Raw genomic sequence first — 22,682 nt, 5'->3', positions numbered from 1 at the left:
ATTGTCCTTTCGTTGTGGTGCCTAATAAAATTTAGATTGTCTTTTTGAAATAATTGTATTGTTCACAGAAGGGTCAAATACCAGTTCATGGTTTATATATATGAAATATATTTTACTTAACAAACCCATACACAGCACTTATCATGTTCTAGAGACTTTTTAAATAGCGACTGTAATCATCAGTGGTTCTGTACAGTTTATGTCTGAGCAACAACCCCTTGACCTTATCCATCTAGCCCTTCTCTGGCTCTGGCTACTTCCTTGGATACATCTGGAAAGATCAAGACTCATGACATTTTTGTCATGCCAGGCTATCTAAGGTTTCATCTGTTCCATGAACTTTTGAAGTATTTACTTTCTAAAGTGTTATCTCCACAGTGAGAATTCATACAGCAAACATTTTAGGCCTTTTCTATGTGCAGACACACTAATAGGCACTAGAAAGAGAGTCATTAAATATGGGCACAAAGCTTCCATTCTAGTTGGGGCATATAGGCAATCAATAATTACCAAGATAGTGATGATGGCTGTTGAGGCCCTTCACTATATACATTTTTATCATTTAGCTTGAATTCTCTCCAAAAGTACAGCCTGAGCCAAGTACCTGTGTAGTAGAGCTAATCCCAGGAACGTGGAGCGAGGAGATAGAGTGGAACAGAAGGAGGAAAAATCAATACAAGCATACATAATCAAGGTGATGACCACCGTGGACACCAAGGGCTCCATTTTGCCTGTGTTTTTTGAGAAGGTTATAGAATGTCTTTCAGATTTTCCACTTAAGGTTTAAAAGGGAAAAATAGGTGTATATCAGTTCCTGCTCCCCATTATTTGAGGTAATTCTCTGCTCTCCCATTCCAGGTTGCACATGCCTGCCTACCAAGTAACAGAAAGATGCTGCCATTGCACTGTGAGCTGAGATTCACATGGAACTGTTCCACAGAGCTATGGCTGGAATCAGAGGTGAGGCCAAAGGGAGGAGGCAGAATAGAGGTATTTGATACAGTCCAGTTTACACTGCTCATACCCATACATGCTTACCTTAAATCGAGGCTTCAAGATGGTAGCCTGCTGTAATCTCTGCAAGTACTTACCAACGATTGGTGGAAGAAGTTCCAAGTTTTCACAGGAATAAATGGTCCCAGGGCCATCAGTGATACTCAAGCATCTCTCCCCTCAGCTCTCCATTTTAGATTCATTTCAGCTGGTCTGAGTTGTGTGCCTGGGCAGAGGGAGCCAGACCTTCATTCCTGAAGGGTTTGAACCTTTAGATTCATTTCCATTGTTTGGAAATGTTAGTTACAATAATTTTTTCATCATCACCACCAGGGATGGGAGCAAAAATACCTCGGTAAAGAGTTCTAGACACTTCTGTCAGTCCCTGTTTTGTAGCCTCACTCCTTATGACATCCTGTATCAATAATACCCAAGATTAACTTCTTTTGTTGTCATCACTTGGTTTTTGTGGCTGATCTACCAGCATGAGTTCCTTGATATGACCAGGTTCAGTGGAATTTCTACTGTGTTTTCTGATGGAAACCTTCCTTCCCTGGGAACTATGGTGACTAACTGAGAAGATCTTAAGGTTTGGGGACAGAAAGCAGTAATTTCTCATTGGGTCAGTGTGAGAATTGTTCACAGAAGCAATATCCACCCCTGATTTCTGGGTTCATTTAGTCTAGCCTTTGGGGCAAAGTGCTGGATATTGGTTCTTGGTCTTGTGCTGTGCTGTATCAAGAAGACAGAACCAACACTGTAGATGATTTCCCTCCAGCTGGCTCCTCCATTATTATTTTATTATAGGTTAGCTCCTTCTGATGATATATTATACAGCAGGACTAGTGGCCCCTGTGACCATATGCCCAGTATCTCACCTTCTTTGCCATAAAATGGGCTCCTTGCTTTAAGGCAGCACTGTGTGTGATGACTCAGAAGGCAAGTCACCTGTCCACCTCATGGTTTAATGGCTCCTCTGCACTGGATTATTTGTGAGCGCTAACACCCTGAAACACAATAGTCCACAGATTCTGTGTCCTCACCAATGGGTCCACGCAGAACTGTCTGTCCTGCCATGGCTAGACTCAGAGGCAAGACTGAAAGGGATGTGAGGGGGGTACAGGAGGCATCTTATGTAATGCTGTGTTAAACTACCTATTTATCTTACTATATTGATCCCTAGATGATGAGACTGTTTAGGGGAGAGGCTACATCACATTGGTGTAGCCAGCACACTCAGCACAATGTTTGGGATTCAGTAAACACTTAAGTCATTTTATTTTGTAATGTGAGCATGCATGCAAATGTGCCTAGAGATACTTTTGGTCTTCCTTTCTTCCAAATAAGGGAGATATATAAGGGCTAATGATGAGAAGGGACTGGTCTAAGTTCCTCTGTCCACTTAGCAGCAAAGGCAAGGGTAGCTCTTAAGTCTGACCCCAACGCCACAAATCTTCATCATGCTAAAATCTTCTTGGTGGAGACTGGGCATAGTTTCTAACGCCCCAAGACAGTCAAAGTGATACTGATTTCTGAGTATAAGGATACGTTATAAAACTGTAAAGGATTATGGAACTACTATGTTCTGATAATATAAGTTGCATATTCATTATATATATTCTTTCATTATAAGATGCAAATCTGAAGTCCAGGCCACTGGGGAACATTTCCCCACTGACCAAATGACTTCGGAAAATTATTACTTTTTCATGTGTTTCCACAAACTTTATTTTCTTTTGTTATCCCTTGATGGAATTTATAATTTAAACCAAGTAGGGGTTGGGATTACTAAAGTTGTACACTGAAAGCAAAGAGTTGAGTTGATGGAGTGGAGGCAGGAAGCATGGAGTAATGATTAAGAACAAAAATGTCATTCTTTAAAAAAATCTGACAATTTTCAGTCAAATTAAGTATTCTTTTTTTTAATTTTATTTTTTATTTTTTAAAATTTACATCCAAATTAGTATATAGTGAAGCAATGATTTCAGTAGATTCCTTAATGCCCCTTACCCATTTAGCCCATCCCGCCTCCCCCAACCCCTCCAGTAATCCTCAGTTTGTTCTCCATATTTATGAGTCTCTTCTGTTTTGTCTCCCCTGTTTTTATATTATTTTTGTTTCCCTTCCCTTATGTTCATCTGTTTTGTCTCTTAAAGACCTCATATGAGTGAAGTTAAATTAAGTATTCTTAATATCCATGATCCATAACTCTACTCCTGGGTACCTAGCTTAGAAAAAGTCTCGTATAAATTCACAAAGGGAATGTGTGCATATGCATACAGCATTCTGAGTATAGTGGTGGTGACTAAGAACAAATTCAGTGTTTCTCACCAGAGAAACGATACATGTATTGGTTTGAAGGCTAATACAACCACACTAAGAAACTCCAGAAGACTCATGGCTTAAATAAGATAGAATATATGTGTCTCCATGCAATAGGTATCTGAGTTTCAGTTGCCTGAAGCTTATATGGCAACTCCATGGTGTCTCTGGCGAAAATTCTTTCTAGTTTGATTCTCTGCCATCCCAACACGTACTTCTGCCTTGAGGTCTAAAATGATTGCTGTGGCTCTAACCAGTAGAAATAGGGGAAAGGGAAAGTGGAGGGTCTACCACCTCTATTTAGAAACACAGCCTAGAAGTCTGACATATTACTAACATTCATATGTCATTATTCAGAACATAAGTCACATGACTATATCTAGCTTCAAGGAACTCTGAGAAATGCAGTTTTTAGCTGGACAGCCATGTTCTCAGCTGTCCACTACTGCTAAAGGAAGGAGGCATGAATATTGAAGAAGAATTAGCCGTCTCTGGCATTATAAGATTACAATAAGTATATATTATTCAATAAAATGCAGCGGTAGTTAGAATCAATGAACGATATGTATTCCAACAACATTGATAATTCTTACAAACAGAATGCTAAGTGAGAAAGAGAGAGATGGAGACAGAGAGATGAGAATGGGCTATAAGAGAATACTTGAATAAATAAATATAAATATATAGATAATTCTTATAAACAATTACGGGGCCTTGAAAGGATAAACAATTATATTGTGCTAAGAAATAAAAGTTTAGTAAGCCACATATACGTACTCAATCTAGTTCTAGCATACGGTCCACTGAAAGTTACATAAATGCCCAAGGCCAATTTTTTCATGATCTGAAAATGGTAATTATACTGTTCATATAAGATGAACTTGTATACTTAAAGCACTTATTATGGTGCTTGACACACAGTAAATTCTCAGTAGAGATTAGCTGTTATTACTATTTATTATTATTATTATTATTATTATTATTATTATTAGAGACATTGCATAAAGATTGCATGTGAGATCAGGACCTTATGGAAAGTTGGCTCTTGGTAAATATTGGTTGGATGCACAATAAAAGAACAAAGAGCATGTTGGTCACAATTGTTAGAGATGAATGAATTGGGTTTTTTCAGTCATATTTGTGAAGTGTCTCTTATTTGTCAGGCCCCTAGGATATGAAAGTAAGAACTGGCATGGGCCCCAACCAGTGCAGGAGAAGGCAATTAATAATAAAAAAAAAATCATACAAACACATGTAAAACTGCTATAAATATAGTGAAGGATAGAGATACTCGTGTGTGTGTGTATACACACACATATACAGGGAGGTTTGATCCACTTGGTTGAGAAAAAATCTTTCTTTTTTTAAAATTTTTTAAATGTTTATTTAGTTTTGAGAGAGAGCAAGCAAGTAAGCATGATAAGGGATACACAGAATCTGAAGCAGAATCCAGACTCTAAGCTGTCAGCACAGAACCACAGGCAGGCTCGAACCCATGAGCAATGAGATCATGACCTGAGCCAAAGTCAGACACTCAACTGACTGAGCCACCCAGGCACCCTGAGAAAAAGTCTTTCTGAGGAAGTGATGCTTGAATTGATGTCGTTTAGGAATTACCTAGAAAAAAAGTTAAAGGAAGAGCTTTCTTAGCTGAAGTAACAGCATATGAAAAAGCCCTGGGCACCTGGATGGCTCAGTTGGTTGAGCATCTGACTCTTGTTTTCAGTGCAGGTCATGATCTCACGATTAGTGGGTTCAAGGCTCACATTGGGCTTCTCCCTGACAGTGCAAAGCCTGCTTGGGATTCTCTCTCTTTTCATCTCTCTCTGCCCCTCCCCCACTCATGCACGCCTGCAAACAGTTTGTCTCTCCATCAAAATAAAGTTAAAAAAAAAAAGTCCCTGTGACATCCAAGGCTTGGAAAATACAGTGGCCCTAAAGAAATTTAGTGGGGTGGGGTCACAAAGAAAAGAGATCATGTGATATGAGTTGACATGGGAGAGTAGGTAGAGGCAAGACCATACAGGGGGCATAAGCTGTTTAAAGAGGTTCTCTCTTTACCTCATAGGAGGGGACACTGTATTCGCTTGCACGTGCTGCTATAAAAAATTGTCACAAACTTAGTGGTTTAAAACAACACAGATTTATTCTCTCACAGGTCTAGAGCTCAGAAGTCCAAAATCTTTTTCACTGGGCTAAAGTCAAGGTGTTGTCAGGTCTCGTTCTCCCTGGGGGGCTCTGAAAGGAGAATCTGTTTCCTCGCATATTCATCTTTGAGTCACCTGTATTCCTTGGCTTGTGTTCCTCTCTCCATCTTCGAAGTACATTATTCCAATCTTCTGTCATCATTTCACCTTCTGCTCTGACCCTGAACTCCCCTGCATCTTTTCTTACATGGACCATTTTGATTATATCAGGCCCACCTGGATCATCCAACATAACCTACTCATCTCAAAATTCTTAATTAATGAAATTTTCGAAGTCTCTTTTGCCATATAAGGCAACATTCACAGCCTCTGACAATTAGGGCAAGCACATTCATTGGAGGCCACTCCTCAGCCCTACCACAGAAGGCATTGCATTTGTTTAAGCAGCAAAATGTCCCGTTCCACGTTGTATCTTTACACGATCGCCCTGGCTGCCTTGTGAAGGACAAATAGGAAGAAGACCACGTTTATGTTTGTGAGCCAACTGGGAGGCAAATGCAGTGGTCCTGGGAAGGAGAGGAGGAGAGTAATTTCATCCACGAGATGTGCGCTATAATATCTTGGCTGAGAGAGTCCTAGGCTTTTAGAGCCAGGAAGAAACTAAGGGTACTCTTATCAGTCCGGTACTGGGTCTGGTGCGTACTGGTTTGCAAGAGGTGGGTGTGTGCCTCTAGCCGAACCGCATGTTCAGTGGTATGGTAATGGCTTGGAATCAGCCACGGAGGGAATATTTACCTCATGAAATTTGACACACGCTGCAGGTGAAGACTTCCCCCCCTCTGGCCCTGAGATCCAGTTTACCAGCACCTCCCAGACTCCACATAACCTGGGAAAGGGGCTGAGGGGTCTCCCTGTCTTCTCAGGCTTGGCTTCCAGTAACATCAAGCTTATTCCTCATCCTACTGTTGACCGGTTCCGTTGTGGAGACGGACATATGGTATAGAGCCTGATTTTTAGGAAAAGGATCTCTCTCTCTCCCACTTCGGTATTTTTTTTTTTACGAGTTTTACAATAACCAGGCACTATTTTTATAATTACAGATAAAGCCAACTTTACTTTAAAAATGTTAATTTTAAAAACACATATGAATGAGGACACAATGGAACACTTGTTTCAGGTGTTGATTGCTAAGCTGTGATCTAATCATTACAAAAATGGATTTTTAGCCCTAATTATGTACAAATTCATTTTTGAGTTTCCTGGGGAATGTGTCGCAGGCCTTGTTCTCCTGATTTGTTCACTCTAGGAAGGAGGAGGACAAAGGGATGAAAATGAACACGATAAAAAATACTTAAAAGCCACACGTATTCAAATACATGAACTTACATATATTAAACATGTCATGGGAGAGTTGTAAAAGAAATTTTATCTTGGTACTATACACGGTCTTGAGATAGTAGGAAGTGTTTAAGCGAATGGTCTTTGGAGCAAGACTTTCTGGGTTCAAATCCCAGCATTACCAGCTGCTCTCTGGAAACCTTTTCTGCCTCAATCTCTTCATTTCTTTTGTGCAGTGGGGACAATGATAGTTACTCATGGCATTGGTGTTTGTGAGATTTAATTTTTTAATGTTTATTTATTTTTGAGAGAGACAGAGAGCGCGCAAGCAGGGGAGGGGCAGAGACAGAAGGAGACACAGAATCCGAAGCAGGCTCCAGGCTCTGAGACTGTCAGCACAGAGCCCAACACGGGGCTCAAATCCATGAACCTTGAGATCATGACCTGAGCCGAAGTCTGATGCTTAACTGACTGAGTCATCCAGGTGCCTTGGTGTTTGTGAAATTTAAACTAGTTACTCCATATGAACCCCTCAGAAGAGGGGTGCACATATTAAGCACCCAAGAAGTGTCAGCTGTTATTTGTTGACATTCACTTGCACATAGCCCTGCACATTATTTCAGCATAGATTTTTCCTATACGAAGAACATTTTAAAGATTTACTGTAATTATAGCATTCTGCCAATCACCTTCTTTCCCCAAGTGATCCGTCCTGTTGAGAAAATGAGTGATTTAATCAAGTAAATTTGTGTTAAAAATTTCCCAAAATATGCTAGATATTTGTTTTTTCACATTTGCGTATTGAATTCCCATCTATCTCCATAGGCTTCACTCACGACTTGCGAGCATTATTGCTAATCTGGCTGTTAAATCCCCAAAGAATGTTACTTGAGTCAGGTATTTCTTCCTCTGCACTTCCTCCCTGACTAAATGTACACATCCACCACCCCTCATCTCTCCTGGCAAGTTTTCTGAGGTGTGTACCAACTTCCTGAAGAGCTGAATATCATCTTGCCTTGAGTTAAACAGGAGACAGCTGGCACCATTTATCTCTTCAAATTACAAGAAAATGTGAGAAACAACGGGGTGTCTGTATGGGGTTGGGCAGAGCCCGAAAGGGCAGCTGTGTGTGAAAGAGAATATCATGGCAGTGAGCTTGAGAATTAGGTGTAGTCCTAGAAGGTTCACACTCCACAAGATGGCTTATCTCAATGTGATTTTGTGATCAGGTTAAAAAAAAATATTTTCCCTATCCTATCTAGCTGCATCTTCAAAAGTTAGATATTTCCATGATAATTATAGTAGGGGGAGGAAATGAATTTGTTTTTACTTTTGTGCTGTGATCGATACACAGTTTTTGATGGCTTCCTAAATCCCAGAAGATATCAACGTTTAAGTTTTCTAATTATTTATTATTTTTGTCTAATCCTGTCATATCATCTTTTAATGCAGAGTAAGTTTTGTAATGCGTCACTTTGAAAAGAAACAAACACTCCTTTGTAAGCATTTTATGTCTCCTGTGAGTTTAATATCAGTGAAAATTCGTAAAGGAGTTTTATTCCAGTCAAAATGTTATAAAGTAATCTGTTTGAAACCACATACAGAAAGATTAGCCAAGATGAATGTATGCATGATATTTTTAGAAAGTAGAAATAAGTAGAAATTTTTCTTAGCACTTCTTTTTGTGTATTGCCTTAGTGAGAGAAGAAATTACATAAGAAAAACTATAAATTTAAAATCTGGATTATTAGGAAGCATAAAGGTTCACCCTAGAAGAGACTTTTCCATATATTCATTCTTGTTACTACATTTAAGAAAACATCAGGACACAAGGACAGGATAATTTACTTTAAAATGTGCATAATTGTAGAATGTGAGGGAGGTGGTTAAATGGGTATAACCTTGAAAAAGGGTTGTACATTTGGACGACAATGAAAAAAAAAACTTGGAAATTATAAAGTTTTCTCTGTTGCATGAGGAAATAGGTAGTATATATTTCAGAGACTACTTGAAGAATTAGTATAATAAAAGAAGAAAGAACTTTAAAAAAATTTTTTTAATGTTTATTTACTTTTGAGACAGAGAGAGACAGAGCATGAACGGGGGAGGGGCAGAGAGAGAAGGAGACTCAGAATCCGAAGCAGGCTCCGAGCTGTCAGCACAGAGCCCGATGTGGGGCTCGAACTCACAAACCATGAGATCATGACCTGAGCCTAAGTCGGAGGCTCAACTGACGGAGCCACCCAGGCACCCCAAGAAGAAAGAACTTTTATCTACTATTACTGAATTCTCTAAGAGTCTGAATAAAGAAAATGTGTATGTGTTCTTATATTTAACAAAGGACAAGTGTTATATTTGTAGAGACATCAGTTTAATTTTGATACCTGGGCAGATACTGGAACTAATAATTATCAGGTAGTTTGTAATCCCCTATGAAAGCACAACATCCTGGGTCACAATCATTGTCACTTTCTGGAAAGTAGACTTTTGCCAACATCAGTCCATTCCATTTTGTATGATAAAAATGTATTTCAGAATACACCGTAAAACTAAAAATATACAATGAAGTTGCACATGCAATTTTCAGAACTTTGATTCTGTTCCATACGCTATTCTTATCAGCACCCTACAATTCACTGTAGGCCTGCATATTGCTAGAGCAGAGGTTCTCAAACTTTTTGGTCTTAGGGCCCTTTTATCATCTTAAAAATTATCAAAGAGCCCAAAGAGATTTTCTTTATGTGAAGTATTTAACATTTACTGAATATTTATCAATGTTTACTGAATTAGTAATGAAAACAAATTTTTAAAACACAAGATTACACACATCCCATTAGCCATGAATTGACAAATCATCATGTCAGGTATCTTCTAGAAAACCCCATTGCGTGTGCAGGAGAGAATAATAGTGAAAAGGCAAGTAAGTTCTTAGTATTATAATGAAAAAATGTAATTTTGACCTCACAGATCTCTGGTTCTCAGGGACCCCTAGTGGTCCCTGGAACACACTTTGAGAACTGCTCTGCTGCAGAATTACTGACTGGAGGATTATCAGGATTCAGTAACAGAAACCCTGAGTGGCCCAAGGGAAACAAATGATCAAATAGCATCCTTCAGAGTGAAATTTTGCATAACTGAAAGTTAATATTCCTATGGAAGGTTTGAAGGAATGAAATAATGATTTTTAAAAGATAAGGGATAGAGGAGAAGGAGTGGAGCATTATTTGACAAATATTTATATGTAACAGGCACTGGAGAGATGAAACAGGCCTTAAAGATGTGATCTTGTCCCTTAACATGTTCATAATCAAGGGAGAGAGATCACAAATAAATGCTCCAATAGAGTTAAGAAAAAAATTCTGACACATCGCAGTGGAAGGAAGGATGATTCCTCACAAGCCATTTTGGTGAGTTTCTGTAAAAGAGGTGACAGTTATGACCAGGCACACACAAGGAGTGCCCAGTTAGTTCAGACAAGAGCACTGTACGTAGGGGGAGAACTCCAGGTAAAAAGACCTAGAAGGTCATGTCTTCAGTGCTGTTAGGGGCTTTTGCTGTGGGGTGGAAGGGGTGGGATAAATGGTGTGAATGGGAAAGGTTAGGCTGGACTGCAGATAGCTTTATTTGCTCAGATTAAGCATTGTCCCGTAGACAATGGGAAGCTAAATTTTTTTAAGTAGAAGGATGATTTGTCCAGAATTATGTTTCAGAGATTCAGCTTAGTGCCTTTGCAAAGGTCATTAAGGGGGTGAGGGTAAAACTATAGTACGGAAGAGCACTCTGGAACATCTCACAATAGTCCTTGCAAGAAGAAAGCCATGTTGTAGAGGCTCTGGTTCTCCCTTGGTTTGGGGACCTCAAACCATTGCCTAATTTACATGTGCCTTAATTTTGTCACCTGTAGAGTCGAAGGGTTAACACTATCGACTTTACCGGGTTGTTGTAATGATGAAATAGTTTGATGCAATTAAAGAAAATAATATTTGATAAAATAAAACAGCACTTACACTTTGCAATATATATTAGTTATTGTAGGTGCATACAATACTAGGGAAGAAGGAAAAGGAAACAAATTCTGAAGATATTTAGGAGCGAGGATCCACAGGGTTTTCATGACATTGGTGGGTGATGGTAAGAGAGAGTGAAATCATTTCAGTTGTTTAGATTCTAGAGACTCCAGGGAGCGTTAGATGATAATGATGAAGGCTGGGACAAAGGGCACAGAGAGAATTCAGAGAAACAAAGACCTATTTTCGCACAAATATTGTTTATAAAAATGGTGGCAAGGGCTTACCACGGTTACCTCACATAATATGAAGGTGTGGTATGTGGACTGAGGAAAGAGAGCCAGCAAGTGTTAAGGAACAAGACAGAAGAATTCAATTGTGGCGAAGCGTTCAGACCAAATCAAGGCAAGAGCAGAGTTAACTAAGCCTCTAACAAAAATAAGGAATTTCTCATTAAAATCAAGTGCTCTCCTTGAGAACTGGAGGGCAATGCACAGCATTTAAGGAGAGAACAGGTACAAATTAAGAGAAAAGCTGGGAATTAAAGCTTGATAAGAGTTCTTTCCTTAGCATGAAAAAAAAAAAAAAGATTGAAAACTATCAACATATTACAAGGGGGATGAAGTACTGAAATTAAGGCAGCCAAAAAAGATCCAGATTAGGTAAATTCCTGTTATAGTAGGTCAGATTTGGAGTTTAAAAAAAAAATCATTGGGCAAAAGGACTTTTTATTTTTTTTGACCTAGATGGCCAAAAGGTGCTAATTTAGAAGAAATACACATTTTCTAAATGACGTGCAAACTCTGTCATAGTTCCATAAGAAGTTAAAAAGGAGTGAGCGAAAGCTAGAACAGAATCGCTCTTTGTCCAACACAAATAATCGAGGAGGTAAAATGGTCAAGTTAGCAGAGGAACACGTAAGACGCATTTCCCCATGCCGTGCTTATGTTCATTGTGAAGTGTGGGGAAATCCACACAAAAATGATTGCTTCCTAACCTCGGCATAAGGTAGAGAAAACACAAGCAGATTAAATGGGGGGAACCTATGGTATAGTAATATTGTTTTGGATCAGTTGTTTATTTTTCAGAAGGGAAGGGTCATAAGATAGTACTATTAAATTAAATTAATTAACATTGCAATTAAAATTAGAATATCTCATGAAGGAGCTTAGACAGCTAATAACATGCCAAGCATTGCCAAAACCTGTGACAGTTCATAGACCCTTTGCCTTGAGATGCTAGTCATATTTTTTCTAGTCACGTGGGAATTCACAAAACGTGACACACTTTTGTAGCAGAATGGCACCCCCCTCCACTACTAAAATGGGTTGTTTAAGCTTCACAGAACACTGCCCCTGTTCTCTGAACGGATGAGGACCTACATGAGAGCATTACCATATTAGAGGCTGGTCTTAAGGCTTAGAGTTGATCATCAGGTATGTCTAGAAAACATTTTCTTCTCTTCCTCCTCTATCCCTTTCCTGAAGTCCCATTGATCGGTGCTTAAAATGGGAATTTGGATCCGTAGTTGCCTCGGTGAGTGAAAGGCTGCCGTAGGAAGGTGCTACTTTCCTATCCCAGTGTGCGAATTCATAGTGTCTGGGATAGATGTAGCACCTCGCACTTGTTCCTGTCTCTGCCCCCCAACACATATGTGTGCCCTTCTTGCTCGTAAGCCCTCCTCGGGGTTATAAAATGGATGAGATCTTTCTGAGATCTAAATATACAGGAACACAATTTTAACATATTGTGTCATTAAGAAGTTTAGGAGCTTTTAGACACAATCTGGAGGTAGTGGAAAATTAGATGCAGTGTTGCATTAGACATGTTTTTAGTATTTTCTTCTTTTTGTAAAAGCTGTAATTTTCAGAGTTTAGAACCAATTTAATGTCCCTGGAGTTACAGCTTTTTTGTATCCATTGTCCATTAGGTGAATTACTAAGCCAAGAATGGAATCCATTTATAATGTATAAAATACCGTGAAATGTCTTAAAAACAGTCTTTGCAAGGGGAAAAAAAGCATTGGGAGTCCATTAAATTTGAAGACACTGAGTTCTGAGGTTCTTCTTATAATCATATAATGGTTTTTTGTGCCTTGATAATATGATGCATTAGATATTGGAAGATTTATTGAAAAGTTTGAATTCAATGAAAATTTATATAGAACTAATGCAAAATGCATTATGTTTGACATTCCAGACAGTTTTCAAAACGGAATGTATTCTAAAAAAAAACCTTTAATAATATTTATTATCTTTTAATGCAAATTAATAAGTAACCAATAAAATGCTACTAAATGTCTTATTGATGACGGTATCACTATTACTAGCATTTAATAAGCCTAGGAGATTTGGTTTTTAATAATTTTTTTAAGTGTTTATATGTTTGAGAGAGAGAGAGAGAGCGAGCATGAGCAGGGGAGGGGCAGAGAAGAGGGGGAGACACAGAATCCGAAGCAGGCCCCAGGCTCTGGGCTGTCAGCACAGAGCCTGACATGGGGCTCGAACTCACAAACCATGAGATCACGACCTGAGATCGTGATCGGACACTTACCCGACAGAGCCACTCATGTGCCCTGGAGATTTGGTTTTTAAATTCTTATTTTGAAGAAATTCTAGTGTGGCCCAAAAAGTAAAATAATTTGGTCTAAGGAGAATATAAGATACGCATGATATATATGTATGTGTGTATATGTGTGTGATATTTTTAGACACACCAACCCATTTCCAATGATCAGATTTTAATCAACAACATATTGAGGATTCAGGGTATGTATATTTGTATGCAGCATGCTGGGTGCTGTGAGATCTGAAACCATAAATAATTAGAAGTTTGGCTAAACTTTCCTTTCATGTGTTACAGGAGAATTTCAAGAAAACAAGTAAATCTCAAAATTTTGTTAATTAGATAAATAGATCAACAGATAAAAATGTAAAATTGTTACCTCTAGAGTATGTCCTGGCATCCATGCAGCACCTGCTATATCTCAGAGACTTCTTAGCACTTAGAGCACAGGGCTGCATATGATGTTGAGCCTTATGGAATTGTCACTTATGTTGGTCAAATACAGGTGGCTAGCAGCTGTTTCATAAGGTTGAACCTACCGGTAATCTTTGGTGCTCAGAAAGATAAGCCTATGGCACTGAATTATGGTTGAAGTACAAAAAGAAGTCAAACTGTACTTTCTGTACTCACTAAAGCAGAAAATGTGACATATTTAATACAAATTCTAATAAAGATTGCTACAAAAAGCACTTTTCCTCACTTTTGTTAATAGGATTTTTAACAGAAAATCTTATTACCCAGGCCCTGATAATTCCCTATGTGTGTGCTTACACATTCATTGCTTATTACTATATCAGACATTTTTTTTCCAGCTCTGTTTTACATAAAACCCAGCTAGGCATGGCCTAAGTAAATACGGGTTGGTTTTTCTCACATAGCACAAATCTGGAGATAGAAAGCCCAGGGCAGGTGTGACAGCACTTTGATGTGATCGTGGACCCAGTTTCTTTTTATCCTTCTGATCAGCATTTTTAACCTTTTAGCTGGCTGAGCTACAGCATCAAGCCCAGGACAGGAAAAAAGAGAGAAAAGATAGCATGGTACCAGCCTTATCCACCCCTGTTATTAAGAGAACAAATGTCTTTCCAGAAGCCCCAGCTTAGGGTGTATATGTCAGGAAAATGCCATAAGGCAATACTTGACTATGGCTAGAAAGGCAAATTTTCTTTTCCAAACTCTGTAGCAAGTGTGAGAGACCGGAGCTGGGGAAATATTGGGGAGGTGTTGAATGCCCATCAACAAATCAACATCATCTTTGAAATTCACTCACTTCTTTTTCTCTTCCACTCTTTCTCGTGTTGACTAACCTGTGCACCACGAGTATTATATTACACTGAAACATGCAGAGTTCCTGGTATCTCTGCAGTGTTGGCTTATAAAAATGGCACTGTCATATGGTTTAATCTAATACTTAACATTAAAAGCTGTTGATAAAGGCAACTCAGTTGTTACCAAGTTCCAGGAAATAAACACTGAATGAAGCCTTAATATCAAATGCTATACAGTCCATTTTAATTTTCTAATATCTTTGAAAAAATCCACATTTGAATCCATGTGATAAGCAGTAAATGAGTTGAATGAAGTTCTGAAATGCCATGCATGAGGTCGTGCTGAATATGTTATACTGGGTACGTAATGCATGTTTATTAAATTGTAATCAATGTGCTGAACAGCACATGGATTTTGATCAAAATGCAATTTTTACTTTATGTCTTACCATCTCTTTAAATTTTGTTCACTGGGAATGATTTCCCCCTGTCGATAGATGGAAATTCATGCAGGCCAGTGATTGTTAGGTGTTAGAAGCTCCTAGAGTCCCGTTACGTCAAAAACACAATTTCAATTCAGAAATTCCAATGTTGAAACCCGCAGACATTTTGAACTTCTTTCTCCTCCTCCCCAATTCAGGCTTGCTTCAGACTGAAAATCTGCCTGAGGAAGAGAGGCTCTATCAGTTATCTCCTGCTGTACAATAAATTGACCCAAAACCTAGCGACGGAAAACAATAATCGTTATTTGTCCACAGTCTACGGATCAGCGATTTGAGTGAGGTTCAGACACCTGGTTCATTTGCTGGTCTCAGCTGTGCTCATTCATGGTTCAACAGTCAGCTGGTGGTCAGTGACCTCACTTACATATCTGGTTGTTATTGGCTGGGGCACTGTGATACGTATTTCTTATCCTCCAACGGGCTGGCCCAGGCTCATTCGCATGGTGGTGGTCACAGGATTTCCATGTCCAACAAGGGAGAGCAAGTCCCAAATGTACAAATGCTTAAACTGTCTTCCAGACTTGGGCAAAGCAAGTCAACCCATCAATCTTGATGATTCAAGGTGTGGAGGAACAGTGTCCACCTTTTGATGAGAGGATATGTCATACCACATTTCAGGGAGGAGGATGATGTATGGCCAATTTTACAATCTACCACAAAGAATTTGGACTTCTATTCAACATTTTACCCTGTCTTGTACTGTCCATTTTGCTAGCTACTATTCACTATCTGCCATGGTCTAAAAGGAGGAGGGAAGAGAGATGAAGAGATGGGTATTTACTCAGCTAGGTGGCTTCTGATTCCTTGGACCTGGCAGTTGGTTAAAGGTGACCCTTGTGTAGGGTACAGTTGTGCTTTCCTCAGTGGTTCTTTTCAGTAGAGATCTCTCAAGTGCCAGATGCACTTGTAGCCTGGGCCATTGCTTCTGATTTCGCCCTTGATCCAAGGCATCCAGTTTCATACCTCCAGCCTCTCAAATAGGACCCCAAACAATCTGATGCCTGCTCTCTTTGTAGCATGGCGCACATCAGACTGCTAGAATACACTACCACATCTTTGTCCTGGCAATTTCCAGAACTACAGGACAATCTCAACACAACAGCCATCTCTCAGATCTGCCATCAAAACTGTTCAGCAACCTTTCTCTTGCCCTCTAGATTTCGTGGGTAGGAATCAGATCTCAGTTCTCAATCTATGTTAACTTTATTGGTCATAAGAATAGCACCAAGTCTTTGTTTCTGCCACAGGAACAAATTCAAAGCTTTCAGTGTATACCTCCAGGCTTTGGGTTAGAAAGTGGCACTCTTATCCACTCCTTTTCCAGAAGAAGTAGCAGAGACTTTCAGCTTAGAAACTCTCTGAAGAAATCTTTTCACCAGTCTGTTCTCTTTAATTTTTTTTTTCTGATCCCTGTTATGCCTTTGATCTGCTTGAGGGGTACAGGAGTCATGGAACAGATTCCACTTGTAAATTCTGCATATGGTGTGTGTATTGGCAGGGAATCTTCATTCCTTTTGTAAATTCTGCATATGGTGTGTATGTGGAGGGGGAAGGGGATCATATTGGTGTCTTCATGAAAATGATTGAGGCAGGAGGGATTCCATCCTGATAGGAAGGAAGGAAAGTAGGAAGGAAGGAGGGGAGGGAGGACCAGAGGGATGGTTGGAGGGAGGGAGGGAATTTACTTTTTCAGTCTCTCATTCTAGAGCATGCTCATCTTTATTTGGTGGATATTGACTTCAGTACACAGAGCAAACAAGGTGATTACACACATATACTTTATAGACCTCCATTTGCAGTGCTGAAATCTTTATTTTATTTTCTAAGATGAGACATATCCTGGCCCCTTTTTATGTGACACTAAAATCCCCAGAACCGCTAAAACAGACTGGAAAATTCCTTCATTTGAACAGCTCATGGGTCTTGAGTTGCAGGGTTCTGAAAGGAAGGGCTATTTAGGGATGCCCAATCATGCAGGCAGACCTAAGGAACAATTGCGTGGAAACTCATGTGAAGTTAAATTGGCAATCAGCTCTAGCATTTCTTATGGCACAGCTGCCTATTGGGTAAATAATATGCATTTTATAAAAACATTCATAAGTGTAAATTCACACAGGAGACTGAAATGGCTCCTTAGGGTTAAATGAAATACATATTAACAACACTTATGAATAGTAAATAGCATGCACTTTTAAAATGTGCTCAATGTGTATTTACATAATAGCCTGTAAGAGTTCCACTGTCAAGTAAATAATACTGTAGTTGCCCTTAAAAGTCTTTAATTACCTACAGTATTTGCGAAGCACACTATAATGGATTTCTGGTTTGTGTTAGCACTCCACTCTCTTCTCAGATTAGTTCCTTTTCTTTGCTGGTTTCAAATGCATATATATTTATGAAAATAAACTTAAATTGGCACTGAGAGAAATCACCCATCTAGCTAGAATGGCCTTGAATGGTTTCACTTGTGTGAGAAGGATACTTTTAAATCATGCTGACAGCAAACCCATAAAGAGCATCTTATAAATGAAAACAAGTAAACAAAAAAGAGAGCACCTAATGGAGCAGTCCATTGTGGGCAAACCATGCTTTGGTGAACTGGAGCGAGTGTTTCAGCCCTTTCCTGTGCCATTGTGTTTCCATCTTCTGCTCTTTCATTGTATCAGAGGGCTCTGCCTCCTGCAAAGTATGATTCCCAGTCTCTTTTATCAACTACTTTCTGGCTCTTTGAGGGCAGTGGGGAGAACTGGTTAGAGGCTGGAAGGAAGGAAGGAGCTATGAATCAAAGATGTCTTCCCTCTTCTCTCTTCTTCAGGCATAGATCTAACAATGGCTGTGGTACCACATACCTCTTTCCCATCTGTCCACCCCATAGGTCTACCATGGTTCTATGTTCATATGTGGTGTGGCCCAGGCTTCCAGGCTCCAGTTCTCTTGCCTCCCCTCTCCAGTCCTCAATGTGGTAGCAGCTCCCTGTAGTTGCTAATCTCTGTGTTGCCTCACCTTCTCTTGGTTGGTCTTCCAGTTCTCACCTCTGGTAACCAATGATCCAGGTTAAATGATCCCTGTCACTACCTGGTGTAGTGAGCTTTCTTTACTTGGATGGTCTTTGATAAAACTGGCATATGGAAGTTCTCTTCTCTGAAGAAGTTGTCTATGTCCAGTCAAAGGTATAATTGCCCTCTTTCCTATTTCAGGCAAGAAGTCTCTTGGGACTTCACATTCAATCTGGTAGAGCCCATCTGATATTGGTGTCTTTTTAAGATGAAGGAGACAGATTTAGATGTTACATTAGACATAAAAGAGGTTAAGTCTAAATATTCAGACAAGGCTACTTAAAAAGACAGCACTGTTCCAGAAATATCATTAGTGTGAATGCTGGCTGTTGCATTTGACCAATTCTGATCTTGCCTTACTGCTTTAACATCCCCAGCTTTCGAAGATTCTTGACTGTAAGACTTCTGCTTCTTGTTTACTGGCTATAATACCACTCTTAATCCTTGTAGTTACAATCTGAAATAACTTCTGAGCACAATATGTAATGGGAGTCAGTGAACAAGAGGGGTCTTGATAAAATGATGTGCCTTGAGGAGGGGCATTCAGTTTTGTATGACTCCATGTGAGCCACACAACATAACTTTTGCCAGATCTGGCCCTCTGGCCTGCCTGTTTGAGACTTTTAATTGACTATTTCATTTGGCAAGAAGCATACACCTGCCCTACTTCCATATTCTCATTCTTTCTGTGCCACCCTTCCCACCACCACAATGAGCCACATTCTTGCCTTGGATTTCATGGATTCATGGCACCTACCTCACCGCCCCCAGTCAGTTAATATCCTTTTGCCCACATACCCTGTGCTTAATCCCAACCCCACTCATTCTTTCTCAACCCTTGGCCTTCCCATGCTGTCAGGAGAAACATGTGGCACCTGAAAAATCACCTATTAGAGAGTATTTTGAAAGTTTACCATAGGTAAAAATGTCACTCTTGTTTTATTAAAATACACTCGACTATTCTGCATTTTATTTAATATTATATCAGATGTCACCATTGCCAGGTTAGGGAGTGCTTACTACAAGCTAGGTACAGTTTCACAGTTTTACAGTCTAATTCATTCCATCTCATGTTACCCTTATCTCAAAACCTTCCTTTCTGTGTGATTATAATGGAGAACAGTGCCCTGGGGAGAAAGAAGTTCTATCTAGAATAGGCAGGGGGAGGGGCAGGTGAAGAAAGACCCTAGGAATAACTTCCCTAGCTCGTGGTGTTACGTGGGTCTGAGAGCTAGGCTGGTGAGAGAGGTGTGGGCTCCCAGACTGCTGGCACTGGGATGGCCCGAGACCCATCACTGAGCTTGTGCTCTCCACTGGTTCCTGTCTCAAATATCAGGAATAAACTGGTGAGAAAGATACATAAGACTGTTTTCCTTCTGGCAACTGATTCTGCGGGGAAGAGGACATTAAACAAGTGCACAAGTGAATTAAAAAGATCATTTTAGAAAATGAAATGAATACAACGGGATGCTGTAAGAAAAAGAAAATCAGTGGAGCAAAGGACAACACCAGATTGCATGATGAGGGAGAGCCTCTGAGAAGGGCATATTTGAATGATGGGAAGAGCCGGCCATGCAAAGCTCTGGGGCAGTAGAGTTCCACATGGTAAGTATGAAAAGCAAGTGCTAAGGCCCTGAGTCCAGACAAGGGCAGCAGACTTTCAGGACAGAAAGAAGGCCGGTGTGGCTGGGATCACAGGGAGAGAGGCGTAGGAACAGATGTTAAGAGGGACCATTGGGTGATAAATCAGGTGGTGATTTTTTAGAATGGGTAAGTTATTTGGATTGCATTCTAGGTGCCTATAGGGACAGGGAGGCTGAGGCTCCAAGAGGTGAAGTGGCTAGCAGGATTTAACATGGTTGCATTGTTGTAGAGATGCAAACTCAGTCTGGGATTCTTCATTCAGTCTTCACCGCCTGTATGATTTCTGCAGTATTCAAATTCATGTATTTACCTCCTTAAAAATAACAATCACCACAGCAAGAATCTCTTGACCTATTTTATTTTTTTTTTTTTTATTTTTTTTGTTTTTAGTTTTCTCGGTTGTAGAGGTCCTTTAGTATCAATTGATCAGATCTTGTACTCGTTGACAGAGCAAAGTCTTGGTGGCCCTTCTGCACAGGAGCTCTCTAGGAAGTGCGTAGGGGCTGTTGGGAGCTCAGAGTGCGTGTAAATCAGTAAGTGGCTTTTAGATGTCATCCATCACCTGGAGTTTGTTCAGAGTGCTAATCAGAGCTGCCCTCTGAAGACACCGGCCTACACTGGAGCTGTAAATCTGAGGCCAGGCTTGCCTGTGATTATTAGCGATCCCCCCCGGCAATTTTTTTGTGACAGATGAGGTGTTAATTCCAATGCCTTGGCCCAAATCCAACCCAGGAAATTACTTTTTGCCTACCTAAATTGCGTGTAGACTTCCAATTGGAAATTAATTCTCAAGTTCTTTTCTGGGAAACATTACTGTTGCAGTGCTGCAAGAAGTCCCCACACGCCCAGGAATTTCCTCCTCTAGCCTTCTCCTCCACCACTTTGCCACCGTGTGTGCACTTAGCCAGCATGGTATGATTTGGATATACCTGAGAATCTCTCTGTGCAGCAAAGTGGGACAATTACCTGTGATTCTGTGTGTTTCTGGGTGTAAGTTAAGCCTCTTTCCATCAACACTATGACCTGCCTTGGAATCATGACAGCTAACTCAGTATGTCTTTTATTCTTATTTAGATCAGTCTCCATAAAGAGCTGGGATGCATAAATCATGCCTTTTCTCCTGGATTATTCTCTAGTCTACTCCATCTCTTTCTTTCTCTATCTCTCTCTCTCTCTCTCACACACACACACACACACACACACACACACTTACACAGAGCCCAGAACTTCTTTCTCTTTTCTGCACTGTCAGTTCTGCCCTCCCCTGCTGCAAAACACTTCTTGGCATCTAATGTGTTATATGTTTTAATTGTTTATTCTCAAACCCACCTTAGAATATATGCACTATAAATGCAGGGATTTTTTTTTAAACTTCTTTTGTTTCCGGTCCATATCCCAGTAGTAAAAATGCTGGCTAGCATGTAGTAGGTGCTCAATGAATATTTGTTAAATGAACTGTTAAGTAACTACCCCAAGCCCAGTCATTTGGGTAACAGCTGAGAGATGCAATTGGACACTCAAAGTGTTGATTGTTCATTTATTCATTCATTATTCATCCCTCATTTGATAAACATTTATTAGTGCCCACTATATCAAGAAAAGTGCATCACTAGGAAGCTGAACAGACATATTCTGATTCCCCCAGAGCTCTTAATCTAAATAAGGAAAAACACATGTGAGTAGCTAATTAAGGACCTAACTATAAACCAGCGGATAAAAGCCAATCTCCTGATATGTTGGAGGGTGGTAAAGGCTATAGAATTTTGACTCAGTACCCTTCCTGGATAGCTCCGTCTGGTAAACTCCACTTAGAATTTAATAACGGGGGAAAAAATCTATTCCCAAAGATATTCAAGATTTTTCTTTAAATCAGGATAGAATAATCTTTATCATGTTTCCCTTTTTGCTTTAGTGGCTAGTCAGTGAAAATCTAAGTGTGATAATCAATTGAAGTCAAAACCATATAATGAGTATCTGGTAGACCCGGTTTCAAATACCATACTTTATGATTTGTGATTGCTTTTCCTATCTGCATGCTAATTGTTGTGTTGTAAGTGTATGCACAGACATGTGGCTGTGCATTTGCTATCATTTAACCATTCTTAGATTCTCTGGAGTAGCCACACGGCATAGATAGTAAATAAAGCTTCATAGATATGGATGCTGGAGATGACCCTGCTGACCTATGCTAAAATATGAAATTCATAAAAATCTAGGGTATGATGCCTACATCCAGGCCCCAGACCTCTGCCTAAATAACCAAAGTTTGGGGATTTACTGCACTCTTCTGCACATCCTTTTGAAGGCTGTGATAAACCTTTATGCCACCCCTTTTCCTATAGCAGCTTTTGATGTTTATTTTAAACCCCTTTATGCACATGCAAATAGTACAAGTTGGAGAGACAGGGAGAGTGTAATGTAATTTACTCCACACAATACCCCAGGATTGGTTTTGTGTCTCATCCTCTGCAAAGAGCCTTAGTGCTTCTTATCCCCTGGTGTGGGCTTCTTGGTAGTGGCTTCACCTATACCAACATTTCACTTTCTTTGTTTGAATTGTCTCTCTTTCTAAATTGGTCTTGCCGTGTTTTATGTGTGCTGGTAAGGCACCTTAAATCCATTCTGAAACAAGGTGAAAAATAAACAACCAACCAATCAAATAAATAAAGCTTTGTAAAATCATGGTATTTAAAACCATGTCTGCCCATTGAAAAACAAAGTAAGAACAGAGTTTCCAAGATAGTATCCTAGACCTACTTATGGAATGATCAGGTCTGGAAATCTGTATTTCCAGGTATAAGAGACATATGTATGATATATAGACATTATCTTAGTCTGT

At 39.7% G+C, this 22,682-nt stretch overlaps 1 long non-coding RNA gene across 1 annotated transcript in view; it reads left to right on the top strand.

The window, feature by feature from the left end:
- The window catches only part of LOC128312227 (uncharacterized), a 692,739-nt gene that overhangs the window by 293,236 nt on the left and 376,821 nt on the right, over positions 1-22,682 (top strand). The window contains exon 3 of the long non-coding RNA XR_008291241.1: positions 859-960. This is a non-coding gene — a long non-coding RNA (uncharacterized LOC128312227). The remainder of the gene's footprint in view (positions 1-858; positions 961-22,682) is intronic.

This window comes from Acinonyx jubatus, chromosome D4 (assembly GCF_027475565.1).
Source record: "Acinonyx jubatus isolate Ajub_Pintada_27869175 chromosome D4, VMU_Ajub_asm_v1.0, whole genome shotgun sequence".
Lineage (NCBI taxonomy): Eukaryota > Metazoa > Chordata > Mammalia > Carnivora > Felidae > Acinonyx > Acinonyx jubatus.
Note: the sequence above shows the minus strand (reverse complement) of the source record. Positions and strands in the feature narration are given on the sequence as shown.